Source organism: Microcaecilia unicolor, chromosome 12, assembly GCF_901765095.1.
Source record: "Microcaecilia unicolor chromosome 12, aMicUni1.1, whole genome shotgun sequence".
NCBI lineage: Eukaryota > Metazoa > Chordata > Amphibia > Gymnophiona > Siphonopidae > Microcaecilia > Microcaecilia unicolor.
Window position 1 is genome coordinate 106,977,964 of NC_044042.1, and position 14,221 is coordinate 106,992,184.

Sequence of the window (14,221 nt, forward strand, 5' to 3'; positions counted from 1 at the left end):
ACTGAAGCCCTGTACTGTTGCAGCCTCTCACACCACTCATTCTCACTCTCACTCATACACCCGCCCTCAGCCACGCCCCATCCGGACATAATTCGCAACTCCAACGTTCGAATGAAGCCACTCAAGCTCCACCCACTTTTGTGAAGGGTTCGTGGAGTCATGGTGGTGAAGCCTGTCCACTGCCCATACCTGTCTGTCACGCCCTCGCGTCGAACGTCATGATGTTGACGCTACATCACTCCTATCTGTACCCTTTTCCACCACCGCTAACTCCAGACTCCGCCCCTTCTGCCTCGCATCACCTTATGCCTGGAACAGACTTCCCGAGCCCATACGCCATGCGCCCTCCCTGCCCATTTTCAAGTCCTTACTCAAGGCCCATCTCTTCTCCCTTGCTTTTGGCGCCTAACCACCTTCCCCATTCATGATACCTACACTGACTACAAAGTTGTTACCTTTAGATTGTAAGCTCTCTCAAGCAGGGACTGTCCTGCCCCATGTTTAAACTTGTACAGCGCTGCGTAACCCTAGCAGCGCTATAGAAATGCTAAGTAGTAGTAGTAGTAGTACATCACGACACCCCGCGCCACAGAACACAAGTGCCAATTAAACCAGGAACGCCCCGCAGCCGACAACACACATGCGCCTCCGCAGGAAAGGGATCGTGGATTCATGCTGCTAAAGCCCATGCAACTCCCCATGTCTGTATGCCCCGCCCACACGTCAGAACGCAATGACGTGAAGGGCGGGGCGGTAGACAGAGCGGCGCTGATACAGGACTTGGAGGGAGATCCCGGAGCCTCCCTCCGAATTTCGGGTGACATGGCAGAGTAGCGACGAGCCCAAAACAAAAATAAAACACCGAGAGGGAACTGTAGCTCCGCCCTTACGTCAAAACGCTATGACATCGAGGGCCAGTAGAGACAGCGGCGCCAAAACAGCACTTCTGGGAGATCCCGGTGCCCTCCTCGGTAAGCACCTGGCTAGCGCCCGTTTCATTAGTTTCCGAAACGGGCCCTTTTTTTACTAGTGATACATATTCTGCTCAAGGAGAGAAGAGACTTGTCTAGGTTTATGTGAAACAGAAGAGGCTGGGTTAGTCCCACTAAACACATGAAGATGTAGTTCTGATTTTATATTAGGGCCAATTTAACCATTACGTGAACCAATCGCCTAGGATGCCAATTACCATGGCTACATTCTTTCTGCCCCCTCACCTCCCTCTGTACTTTCTCATAGGGCCTCTGCAGGGCTGAAGAAAGGAAGCCTCTTCTCAGGGCTTTTTTTGAGAGGGTGCTTGGGGGTACTAAGTACCGGCACCTTTTCCATTGTCTGCTAAAATTGACCCATGGTCCCCAACTTTTAATGAAAGAGCTCAGGCTCTACACAATAATTCTGCCTTATCATAGATTTTTTTTTTTATTTATGTTTTTATTTTTGTTACATTTGTACCCTGCGCTTTCCCACTCATGGCAGGCTCAATGCGGCTTACATGGGGCAATGGAGGGTTAAGTGACTTGCCCAGAGTCACAAGGAGCTGCCTGTGCCTGAAGTGAGAATTGAACTCAGTTCCTCAGTTCCCCAGGACCAAAGTCCACCACCCTAACCACTAGGCCACTCCTCCACTGTTGCTACTATTTGAGATTCTACATGGAATGTTGCTATTCCATTAGCAACATTCCATGTAGAAGTCGGCCCTTGCAGATCACCAATGTGGCTGCGCAGGCTTCTGCTTCTGTGAGTCTGACACTATTCCACTAGCAACATTCCATGTAGAAGTCGGCCCTTGCAGATCACCAATGTGGCCGCGCAGGCTTCTGCTTCTGTGAGTCTGACACTATTCCACTAGCAACATTCCATGTAGAAGTCGACCCTTGCAGATCACCAATGTGGCCGCACAGGCTTCTGCTTCTGTGAGTCTGACGTCCTGCACGTACGTGCAGGACGTCAGACTCACAGAAACAGAAGCCTGCGCAGCCTTCTACATGGAATGTTGCTAGTGGAATAGCAACATTCCACGTAGAATCTCCCATAGTAGCAACATTCCATGTAGAATCTGCAATAGTAGCAACATTCCAAGTAGAATCTCCAATAGTAGCAACAGTCCATGTAGAATCTCCAGTAGTAGGATCATTCCATGTAGAATCTCCAATAGTAGCAACATTCCATGTAGAATCTCCAATAGTATCTATTTTATTTTTGTTACATTTGTACCCCGCGCTTTCCCACTCAGGCAGGCTCAATGCGGCTTACATGGGGCAATGGAGGGTTAAGTGACTTTCCTTTGCCTGAAGTGGGAATCAAACTCAGTTCCTCAGTTCCCCATGACCAAAGTCCACCACCTTAACCACTAGGCCACTCCTCCACTGTTGCTACTATTTGAGATTCTACATGGAATGTTGCTATTCCACTAGAAACATTCCATGTAGAAGTCGGCCCTTGCAGATCACCAATGTGGCCGCGCAGCCTTCTACATGGAATGTTGCTAGTGGAATAGCAACATTCCATGTAGAATCTCCAATAGTAGCAACATTCCATGTAGAATCTCCAATAGTATCTATTTTATTTTTGTTACATTTGTACCCTGCGCTTTCCCACTCATGGCAGGCTCAATGCGGCTTACATGGGGCAATGGAGGGTTAAGTGACTTGCCCAGAGTCACAAGGAGCTGCCTGTGCCTGAAGTGGGAATTGAACTCAGTTCCTCAGTTCCCCAGGACCAAAGTCCACCACCCAAACCACTAGGCCACTCCTCCACTACTAGGTATGAGTAGTGCTTGATATACTCCTAAATAATGCCTAAGAGTGTACGTGATGATGGATTTCTAAGTAAATAGTCTGTCCTGCATCAACATAAAGCACATTCACAGTTATGGAAACTTAGAAGTTCACAAACATTTTTCACATTATCCTATAACTTAAACTTTGCCATTACAGTAGATTTGCATCTGGTCAACATCTCAACACACAGCACGGTATCTTGCAAAATAATTACCACAATGACCCGTATTCTTCAACTTTGCTATAAAAACAAACAGAAGTGTTTTATTCCCCAGGAACTCACCACACAAAAACATTTCTGATTGTGGTGTAATCTCTGCAAAAATATAAACCCCCTCTAGTCCCAAGTATATTGTGAAGTATCTGTAATACAAAACCTACAAAAATCACTCTGGTCTATACAGTTAATCTAGGTCACTATAATACCACTAACTTACAGAAGTAACACAAGAAGAACCCGACCTAGGAAAAAGCAACACAGTAAATATTACAGTGGGGCCTAGAACATCAATAACAAGCATGGCATGGAACCTGGTACAATCAATGGTGCTCAGTCATCTAGACTATTGCAACGCACTATATGCCAGCTGCAAAGAACAAATAATCAAGAAACTCCAGACAGCCCAGAACACTGCAGCTAGACTCATATTTGGCAAACCAAAATTTGAAAGTGCCAAGCCCTTACGAGAAAAATTACACTGGCTCCCACTTAAGGAACGCATCACGTTCAAAATATGCTCACTAGTTCACAAAATTATCCACGGAGACGCACCAGCTTACAAGTCAGACTTGATAAACCTACCACCTAGGAACGCCAAAAGATCATCCCGCACATACCTTGATCTGCACTTCCCCAGTTGCAAAGGAATGAAATACAAACTAATGCATGCGTCAAACCTCACCTACCTGAGCACGCAGTTATGGAATGCACTACCGCGCAGCTTGAAATCGGTCTACGAAAGAACGAACTTCCGCTCTTTACTGAAGACCCACCTCTTTAATAAAGCCTATCACAAAGATCAACCAATGTGAATATGTACAAATCGCCGATCTATATTTAGAATTGTCTCTTAATATCTGCTTGTACACTATTATTCTGTCTTATTATCATCATGCTGACCAAAACCCTGCAATACTAAATGTTTATTAACTAACATTCTTCCACTATTCATGATGTATTGTAAGCCACTTTGAGCCTGCCAAGAGGTGGGATAAGGTGGGATACAAATAAATAAATTAATTAATTAAATCATGAGCGTTTGTTACATTTTTGTCAGAGCGATTCTACTAATAGATTAATATGTGTACTGCCACATACATCTGGTATTTCCTATGTTGTTAAATCCATACACACCTTAAAAACCTAGAGGACAATGTTTCCCTACAAAATGGAACACAACACATGCATGTATTCTGATGTTTACGAAACCTACTACAATCAACCTCTGGATATTCTGTCATCGGTTGGCCTATGTCCCTTCTCTACTACTTGAAGTTTTCCATTAAATCCATACACAAATTTTGGCATGTTTTATTATCTCTCTATACAAAAAGCAACACCAACGTTCTATGAAGCCTCCAGCCGGAAGTGTGAAGGGGGCGAGATATCCGGTTTCCCTATGAGTGTCTGCCCCGCCCTCTCTGTAACACAGTCAGTGAAGGAAAACAGCAGAGCACGAAATCAAATCGCTGGCTCTGTAACAGTGAAGGACTCAGAGGGGGGAGGGGAGAGAGGCCAGAGGGCAGGGACACACACACTCCCACATGCACACAGAAGAAAACATTGCTAGCCCCCGTTTCATTTGCATCAGAAACGGGGCTTTTTTACTAATCCTATATAATAAAACTCACCCTCAACGTTCTGAGGACACTGACGTCACTGTCAGTACCTGCAGGCACTTCCTTCCGGTTCGCCATTGCTCCGCCCTCGACGTCATCACGTTTGACGCGAGGGCGGGGCCCAGACACAGCGATTTCGGTGGCTTCACCACCACGAACCCTTCGAACCGGAAGGGAGTGCCAGCAGGTACTGACAGTGACGTCAGTGTCCTCAGAACATTGGGGGTGAGTTTTATTATATAGGATTTGTTTCTAGAACCTCCTCTGATAGAATTCCAACAAAGATTTAATCTTGGGAGTGATGCTAACTTTTACAACTTGACCCCCCCCCTGGCTTTTCATTATTTGAACATAAAACATCTGCAAAGTGTTCCTGGTGCAAATTATTTCATAACTAGTAAAAAAAAAGGCCCGTTTCTGCCTGAAATGAAACGGGCGCTAGCGGGCACGGGACTCCCTTCCCCTCCCCTTACACTACTATCCCTGGTGGTGTAGATGTACCTGTTTGCTGGGGCAGAAAAGAAAGAGCCCCCACTTTCCTGCCCGGAGCGCTGCTGCTAGCTGCCCTGCTGCATCCTGTGCAAGTCTGGCTCTCGGCGTTTCAAAATGGCCGCCGAGAGTTGAAGTCTCACAACTCTCGGCGGCCATTTTGAAACGCCGAGAGCTGGATTCACACAGGATGCAGCAGGGCAGCTAGCAGCAGCGCTCCGGGCAGGAAAGTGGGGGCTCTTTCTTTTCTGCCCCAGCAAACAGGTACATCTACACCACCAGGGATAGTAGCGTAAGGGGAGGGGAGGTGACGGGGGGGGGGGGGGCGATGGCGCGAAAGGTGCGGGGTGATGGGCACGTCCTCGGTGCAGCAATTCGTTTGGAATTTGCGTTGTATACTTGTTCCGCCCTCAATGTCATCACGTGTGACGCGAGGGCGGGGCATGGAGACATGGTGAGTGTTCTGGCTTCACCACCATGAACTTACGAACCGGTGTCTGAGTGGCTGCAGTGACGTCAGTGTCTTCAGAACGTTGAGGGTGCGTTTTATTACAGTAGATAATTATGAAATTAACACTTGGGCTATTTGTCTTTCTACATATGTGGTGTATGTAATAACCTGCTGTTGCTCCATTGTGTATGTAGGATGGACCAAATCTTCCATGAGATTACATCAAAATGAACATAGAAGCAGAATTAAGATGTGGCAACTGACAGATCCTTTTGTGTCTCATTGAAGGGATAAATGCCATTTTCTTGATGATTTGAAGTGGATAATCGTAGACTGGGTGTCATTAGATCCACAGGGTAGACATCAGAACTTTCAAATTAACTACAGAGGGTTATATTTTACAGTCCGTGTCTCCCATGGGTTTGAATGAAGAACGTGAATGGATGACGTTGATTCGATCTGACATAATTTTAAGTGGGATAAAAGCACATTGACGCAATTTTGTTTGCTTTAACAGCGAAAGGATTTTCAGTGACGCTTCATGAGCCAAGTGATCGCTCAATGAAAATGCATGAGATAAATTATAGATATCTTGAAAACCAGACTGGCTTAAGAACCCCTGCTCTAAGTGAATTCACATAAAATAAAGGATGAACATGGACTGTTGATTAAACTTGAGAGGTCAAGAGACATTTCCCTAAGTGCAAAGGCATAAAATACAAAGTACTGCATGCATCAACCTTCTCCTATATGAGCACGCAATTCTGGAATACACTACCACGCAACCTGAAAATGATCTACTTATCTCTTTGAGAAAATTTATTGCAAGGATCAAAACACATGAAGTCCATACATACTAATAGAAATGCATCAATACACTCTCTTCTGAATTCTCTTACCCCATATTTTCACCACACTTAAAACTCCACCCACAGATAAAAATGTTATACCCTATGCTCTATTTCTATTGTTCTATCTCCCTATCTTTTCCCCATTGTAACATTCCATTGTTTCTACGCCTAAACGATGTTTTGACTTGACTTTGTCTTCCCATAACTCCTCACAATGTAGCCCATAATCGTACTGTAACACATTGTACTTCCATCATTCACAATGTATTGTAAGCCACACTGAGCCCGCAAATAGGTGGGAAAATGTGGGATACAAATGCAATAAAATAAATAAATAAATAAATTTGACGAATGACATAGGTGCTCTCACACGAAAGTCCATAATAATTACAGAAACTGTATGGTTTCTTTTGGTGATGCGAGAGCAGTTTGATGAATCTGACAAATTTTGGATACTGCTGATTATCTCTTGTTTTATGTGGTTCTCATGAACATGTAGAGAGCAATTTTATAACAGGCTGTCTATGTGTGAAGACCATGAAGATGCCTATTTCCAGCCCATGTTATAAAGACAAATAGATTCCTATGTGTCTTTATAAGACACTAGGGGCAAAGCAGCAGAGAGATCGTAGCTAAAATGAAGATGTGGATGTTTAGATTTGCTCAGGAGCCGAAGCAAATGTTTGTATGTAATGTATGTGCATATTTTATAAACAGTGTGCACGAATCGTGACTCCGCCCCTGAACATGCCAACCCTTGGGTCGCATAAATGTACTTTCTTACCACCACACATAACCTTGGGGTGTGTAAAAAGATCTTCACATGTAAAATGTCCTTTGATAAAATAACACCCATCAAGTCTGTCTGTCATCTCGCATCCATGCTTCGATGTGAAACTCTTTGGTCTGGCGGATGAAAGAAGAGACTCCATCTTGGCCCATGATTCCATGGAGATAACATTCTGTGCATGTCAGGGTTGTCACAGCTTCCCTGGATTGCCACGGTTTGGGTTTCACCAAGTACTTGTGACCTGGCTTGGCCACTGTTTGGAAAACAGGATACTGGGCTAGAGGGTCTGACCCAGTATGGCTACTCTTATTTTCTTATGTTATGTTCTTATTTGAGATTCCGAATGGAATCTTGGTACTCTTTGGGGTTCTACATGGAATGTTGCAACTATTTGGGATTCTGAATGGAATCTTGCTGCTGTTTGGGGGTTCTACATGAAATGTTTGGGTTTCTGCCAGGTACTTGTGACCTGGCTTGGCCACTATTTGGAAAACAGGATACTGGGCTAGATGGACCACTGGTTTGACCTAATATGGCTACTCTTACGTTCTTATGTGTGCAGAGAATTTGTTTTCCAATAGTCTCTCACCCGTTCTGCAGTAAAATGAGATTTTAGTAGTGTAAGAGCACTTATCCCGGGATGGCCTGTGGCAGTTCTTGTAGAGTTCTACCTGCCTGGATGATTTCTGGAGCATCCAACATCCAAAGCTCAGCCACATACAGTTCAAGCTTCTCCTACTAACCTTCAAATGCACTCGATCTGCAGCCCCTCCCTACCTCTCTACCCTTATCTCCCCTTACGTTCCTACCCGTAACCTCCGCTCTCAAGACAAATCCCTCCTTTCAGTACCCTTCTCCTCCACCGCCAACTCCAGGCTCCGCCCTTTCTGCCTCGCCTCACCCCATGCTTGGAATAAACTCCCTGAGCCCATACGCCAGGCCCCCTCCCTGCCCATCTTCAAATCCTTGCTCAAAGCCCACCTCTTCAATGTCACCTTCGGCACCTAACCACTACACCTCTATTCAGGAAATCTTGACTGCCCCAACTTGACATTTCATCCTTTAGATTGTAAGCTCCTTGAGCAGGGACTGTCCTTCTTTGTTAAACTGTACAGCGCTGCGTAACCCTAGTAGCACTTTAGAAATGTTAAGTAGTAGTAGTAGCCCAATCCTCGGAGCACATCTTGCAGAATATCCACAAGGAATACAAATGGGATAAAGTTGCATAACAAACAGGCAAATGCATTCAAATCTACTTCATGCATATTTCTTGTGGAGATCCTGAAAACCCAACTGGCTGCATTGAGAATCCCTGATCTAAGGAAGGGTTTGAGTTTAGGAATTGATTTACTGGAACTTATTAACTGCCTTTATGAAGAGATGTACCCAAAGCGATGTACAGTAGGTACATTTTAACATCAAACTTACAATTTTTTTAACAGCTTAATGGTAATAAAATGAACACGTAATGGACAGAAAGAAAGAAAGAAAGAGGGAAACTTGAAAGCAGCAAATTGAGACCTAATAATAGGACTACCATGAAACAAGATTAAAAAAAAATATATGCATTTAACAGCACTGAAATTCAGAGATAAAATACGATGTAAGCACAATAGCAATGGAATATCTAATAAGCAAGTATTCGAACATTCAAGTAACATTGCTATGATACTAATGCTTTGTCTTAGTCCCTTTTCTAATATTACACTGTTCGTGTATTTTTAATGGTAACAGATTCCTGAGATATCATTGTCTTTTCTGTTAGCAATCTGTCATGTAGCAGAAACTGTATGCCTCATATAATTCTTTGCAGACGATATTATTTAAGCTAAAAAGCTGCGAAGGACACACAGCAGAAGATGAGATCTTCTCTTGAAGAAATTCAAGGCATAAGGCGAAGGAAGGGTACGTGGATTTGGGGCTCAGAGAAGGAAGCTCTAGTGTTTGGATCTGGTTGTGCTACTGAATGTGTGACCATAGGAGTCAACTCTTTGGGTGCTACTACTACTACTACTTAACATTTCTAAAGCGCTACTAGGGTTACGCAGCGCTGTACAGTTTAACAAAGAAGGACAGTCCCTGCTCAAAGGAGCTTACAATCTAAAGGACGAAATGTCAAGTTGGGGCAGTCTAGATTTCCTGGATAGAAGTACAATGGTTAGGTGCCGAAGGTGACATTGAAGAGATGGGCTTTGAGCAAGGATTTGAAGATGGGCAGGGAGGGGGTTTGGCGTATGGGCTCAGGAAGGTTGTTCCAAGCATAGGGAGAGGCAAGGCAGAAAGGGCGGAGCCTGGAGTTGGCGATGGTGGAGAAGGGAACAGAGAGGAGGGATTTGTCCTGTGAGCGGAGGTTTCGGGTAGGAGCGTACGGGGAGATAAGGGTAGAGAGGTAGTGAGGGGCTGCAGATTGAGTGCATTTGTAGGTTAGTAGGAGAAGCTTGAACTGGATGCGGTACCTGATCAGAAGCCAGTGAAGTGACTTGAGGAGAGGGGTGATATGAGCATATCGGTCTAGGCGGAAGATAAGACGTGCAGCAGAGTTCTGAATGGATTGAAGGGGGGATAGGTGGCTAAGTGGGAGGCCAGTGAGGAGTAGGTTGCAATAGTCAAGGCGAGAGGTAATGAGAGAGTGGACGAGAGTTCGGGTGGTGTGCTCAGAGAGGAAAGGGTGAATTTTGCTGATGTTATAGATAAAGAAGTGACAGGTCTTGGCTATCTGCGGAGAAGGAGAGGGAGGAGTCGAAGATGACTCCAAGGTTGCGGGCAGATGAGACAGGGAGGATGAGGGTGTCATTGACTGAGATAGAGAGTGGAGGGAGAGGAGAGGTGGGTTTGGGTGGAAAGACAATAAGCTCGGTCTTGGTCATGTTCAGTTTCAGGTGGCGGTTGGACATCCAGGCAGCAATGTCAGATAAGCAGGCCGATACTTTGGCCTGGGTTTCCGCAGTGATGTCTGGTGTGGAGAGATAAAGCTGGGTGTCGTCGGCATAGAGATGATATTGGAAGCCATGAGATGAAATCAGCGAGCCCAGGGAAGAGGTGTAGATTGAAAAAAGAAGGGGTCCAAGGACAGATCCCTGAGGAACTCCAACAGAGAGCGGGATGGGGGTGGAGGAAGATCCATGAGACTGTACTCTGAAGGTACGGTGGGAGAGATAGGAGTAGAACCAGGAGAGGACAGAGCCCTGGAACCCAAATGAAGACAGTGTGGCAAGAAGTAAATTATGATTGGCAGTGTCAAAAGCGGCGGATAGGGTGCAGTGAGTGCTTGAGCATCTCCCAATCGTGAACAAACTCTTTGACAGTGTCCAGGGAGGGGTAATTTCCTTTGGGTTTAGCACTCCCAATCATTTTGAAAAGTTGGCTCCTACGTGTGTGAACTCAGCATGACCTTGGTAGAAATGGAATGGGATGGGAGATAAAGAAGGTATTCACATTTTCTCATTATTGGGTCATCGTAATCGGTGTCATCTGCCAAACTATTTACTACCTTCATTGGAAGATAAAGGACATCTGGATGAGTCAGACAGCTACATGTTCTCATCAACCTCATCTTTAGCACCACCCCCCCCAAAAAAATAATGCAGACATATTACACATATTCCAATTACAAGTTTTTCATCCCATAGAACAAAATTTGCTTCTGGAATCTAAGATCGCCTGATTTGTGCCAGAGATGGAACCCTATGATCAAAGTGACCATTTGACTCCATTTCAGCTGCACAAATAATAACATAAAAGAGTAGCCATACTGGGTCAGACCAATGATCCATCTAGGTCCCGTTTCCAGTGGCCAAGCCCAGGTCACAAGTACCTGGCAGAAATCCAAATCGTGGCAACATTCCATGTAGAACCCCAAAGAATAGCATGATTCTGGAATCCTAAAGAGTAACAAGATTCCATTCAGAATCTCAAAGAGTAGCAACATTCCATTAGAACCCCAAAGAATAGTAAGGTTCTGGAATCCTAAAGAGTGACAAGATTCCATGCAGAATCTCAGAGTAACAACATTCCAAACTACAAATCCCAGGGCAAGCACTTGCTTCCCATGTCTCTCTCAATAGCAGATTATGCACTTTTCCTCCAGGAATTTGTCCAAACCTTTTTTTTAAACCCAGATACGCTAACCGCTGTTACCACATCCTCAGACAAAGAGTTCTAGGGCTTAACTATCTGTTGAGTGAAAAAATATTTCCTCCTATTTGTTTAGGTACTTCCATGTAACTTCCTTGAGTGTCCCTTTCTAGTCTTTGTACTTTTGGAACGAGTAAAAAAATCAATTTACTTCTACTCATTTTACGCTACTCAGGATTTTGTAGACCTCAATCATATCTCCCCTCATCCATCTCTTTTCCGAGCTGAAGAGTCCTAACCTCTTTAGCCTTTCCTCATACGAGAGGCGTTCCATCCCCTTTATCAATTTGTGGTCGCTCTCCTTTGAGCTTTTTCTAATTCTGCTATATCTTTTTTGAGATACGGAGACCAGAACGGAACACAATACTCAAGGTGTGAATGGATTCAGTCTCGGTTTTCCCTTCATGGACTTGTGATCCTGTTCTAAACAGGGAAACAATATGAAATATACTTGCATACCAACCCGGAATGGATATTGGAGGGGTGGGGAAACCAGAGTTTTTATGTGCCAGACTGGCACTTCTACCTACAGCATGTTCTGCCCAATCTCGGGGTAAGCAAAATGTATTTATTTATTTCCTGCACTTGGATCCCACATTTTCCCACCTACTTGCAGGCTCAATGTGACTTGCTGCTAATCCACAGATCCAGTGGAAGAATCTCATTCTCATCATCAATGAGGCATTAATTATGTGGAAATATTCCAACCCCTGGAACATCCCAGTGCTCCACTTGTAACCACTCGCCTCCACCTACCCTACTCTCTTCCTTCCTGTTCACATTAATTGATTTGATTTGCTTACTTTATTTATTTTTTGTCTATTAGATTGTAAGCTCTTTGAGCAGGGACTGTCTTTCTTCTATGTTTGTGCAGCACTGCGTACGCCTTGTAGCGCTATAGAAATGCTAAATAGTAGTAGTAGTAGTGTTCCCAGAGGTGCCAGCTAGTAAACTCTATCCAGAAGACCCTCTGCTGATGTGTCATCGTGTTATGTTGTGCATTCTTGTGTTCTGTGTTATGATATATATACGTTTACTCTGTGATCTACTTAGGAAATTTTGATAGGCGGAATAAAAATGTTTAAACAAATGAAAGACTATCTTGGGGGCGTTTTGTAATTTTATGTTTTCCTAGAGCCTTTTTTTAACCTGCAAAACCTAATACTAAAACTGGCACTGGGTTTCTAGTACAGAATATCCTCACATGGTCATTTTCCGGGGAATCTTCCTTTGTTTAAGCTACAGGTTGAGAAATGGTGAGCAGAAAGCCATGTCCTAATGTGCATATGGGCAGCTATAAGTACATAAGTAATGCCATACTGGGAAAAGACCAAGGGTCCATCGAGCCCAGCATCCTGTCCACGACAGCGGCCAATCCAGGCCAAGGGCGCCTGGCAAGCTTCCCAAACGTACAAACATTCTATACATGTTATTCCTGGAATTTTGGATTTTTCCAAGTCCGTTTAGTAGCGGTTTATGGACTTGTCCTTTAGGAAACCGTCCAACCCCTTTTTAAACTCTGCTAAGCTAACCGCCTTCACCACTTTCTCCGGCAACGAATTCTAGAGTTTAATTACACGTTGGGTGAAGAAAAATTTTCTCCGATTTGTTTTAAATTTACTACACTGTAGTTTCATCGCATGCCCCCTAGTCCTAGTATTTTTGGAAAGCGTGAACAGAAGCTTCACATCCACCTGTTCCACTCCACTCATTATTTTATATACCTCTATCATGTCTCCCCTCAGCCGTCTCTTCTCCAAGCTGTATAGCCCTAGCCTCCTTAGTCTTTCTTCATAGGGAAGTCGTCCCATCCCCGCTATCATTTTAGTCGCCCTTCGCTGCACCTTTTCCAATTCTACTATATCTTTCTTGAGATGCGGCGACCAGAATTGAACACAATACTCAAGGTGCGGTCGCACCATGGAGCGATACAACGGCATTATAACATCCTCACACCTGTTTTCCATACCTTTCCTAATAATACCCAACATTCTATTCAGGGATCATTCTCTGTCATGGTGTTTTACTTATTTACAAAACTTTGATATATACCCCTAGCGCACAATGGTGCTACTTAGTGGGTTAAGTATTAATAAAAACATGGGGGGGGGGGGGGGGAGAAAGACAAAAATGGGAGAGGACGTGAGAGGAAATGTCTCAGTGGATATCTCAGGAAGGATCATTAAGTTGAAATGGGAAGTGATTGAGGGAATTGATTGGAAACCGTAAGTGATCGGAAATAACTAGGATCTGATCAATTTCTTACATTTTTGAAATGATGGTTCCACTTTGACGTTTAATGAAAGGGAGTTCCATTCTCACCTCTCTTTCTGGCATAGCTCATCTCCCTGTCTTTCTTTCTCTCTTGTTTGCTCATCTTCTTTCTCTGTCTTGGCGTGTCTTTCTCCTTCTCATTGCAATAGGCCGTGTAACATTGCTTAAACTTACCCAAAAAGGTCTAGTTGCTATGGGAGCAGTGTAAGAGCTGGAGAGATAGAGCAAAGGGCGAGCCAGGCAGCAGTCCCACTGCTAGGACAGGGCAGTTGCTCCAAAGGGCAGCCTAGTAAACGCTTGTGCGGAAGGAGATGCTTGATGACTTCATTTCCTTTAAGAGAGAAACCATTTTCACCCTGTCTTGCAAAAATACGGCAGCCTGTGAGGTACATTAGGGGTTAGTATGCAACCAAAGTCTAAACCGAAGAGCCTGCTGTAACTTGCCATCGTGTCCTCTTTTGGGTCCCAAATTATTTCCGTTCTTTCTTCATAGAAAGAGTGGTGGGTGCATGGAGCAGCCTCCTCCATGAAGGGGGTGGGAGGAAGATACAGAGTATGAATAGGAAGAAAGATGGAAATCAGCAAGACATCCACTATGGTAGTAGGCAGGACT

General features: G+C 44.4%; 1 protein-coding gene across 1 annotated transcript in view; it reads right to left on the bottom strand.

The window, feature by feature from the left end:
• LOC115481995 (ras-related protein Rab-18A-like) overlaps positions 1-14,221 on the bottom strand; it is a gene marked incomplete in the record, with an annotated part of 104,465 nt that overhangs the window by 26,045 nt on the left and 64,199 nt on the right.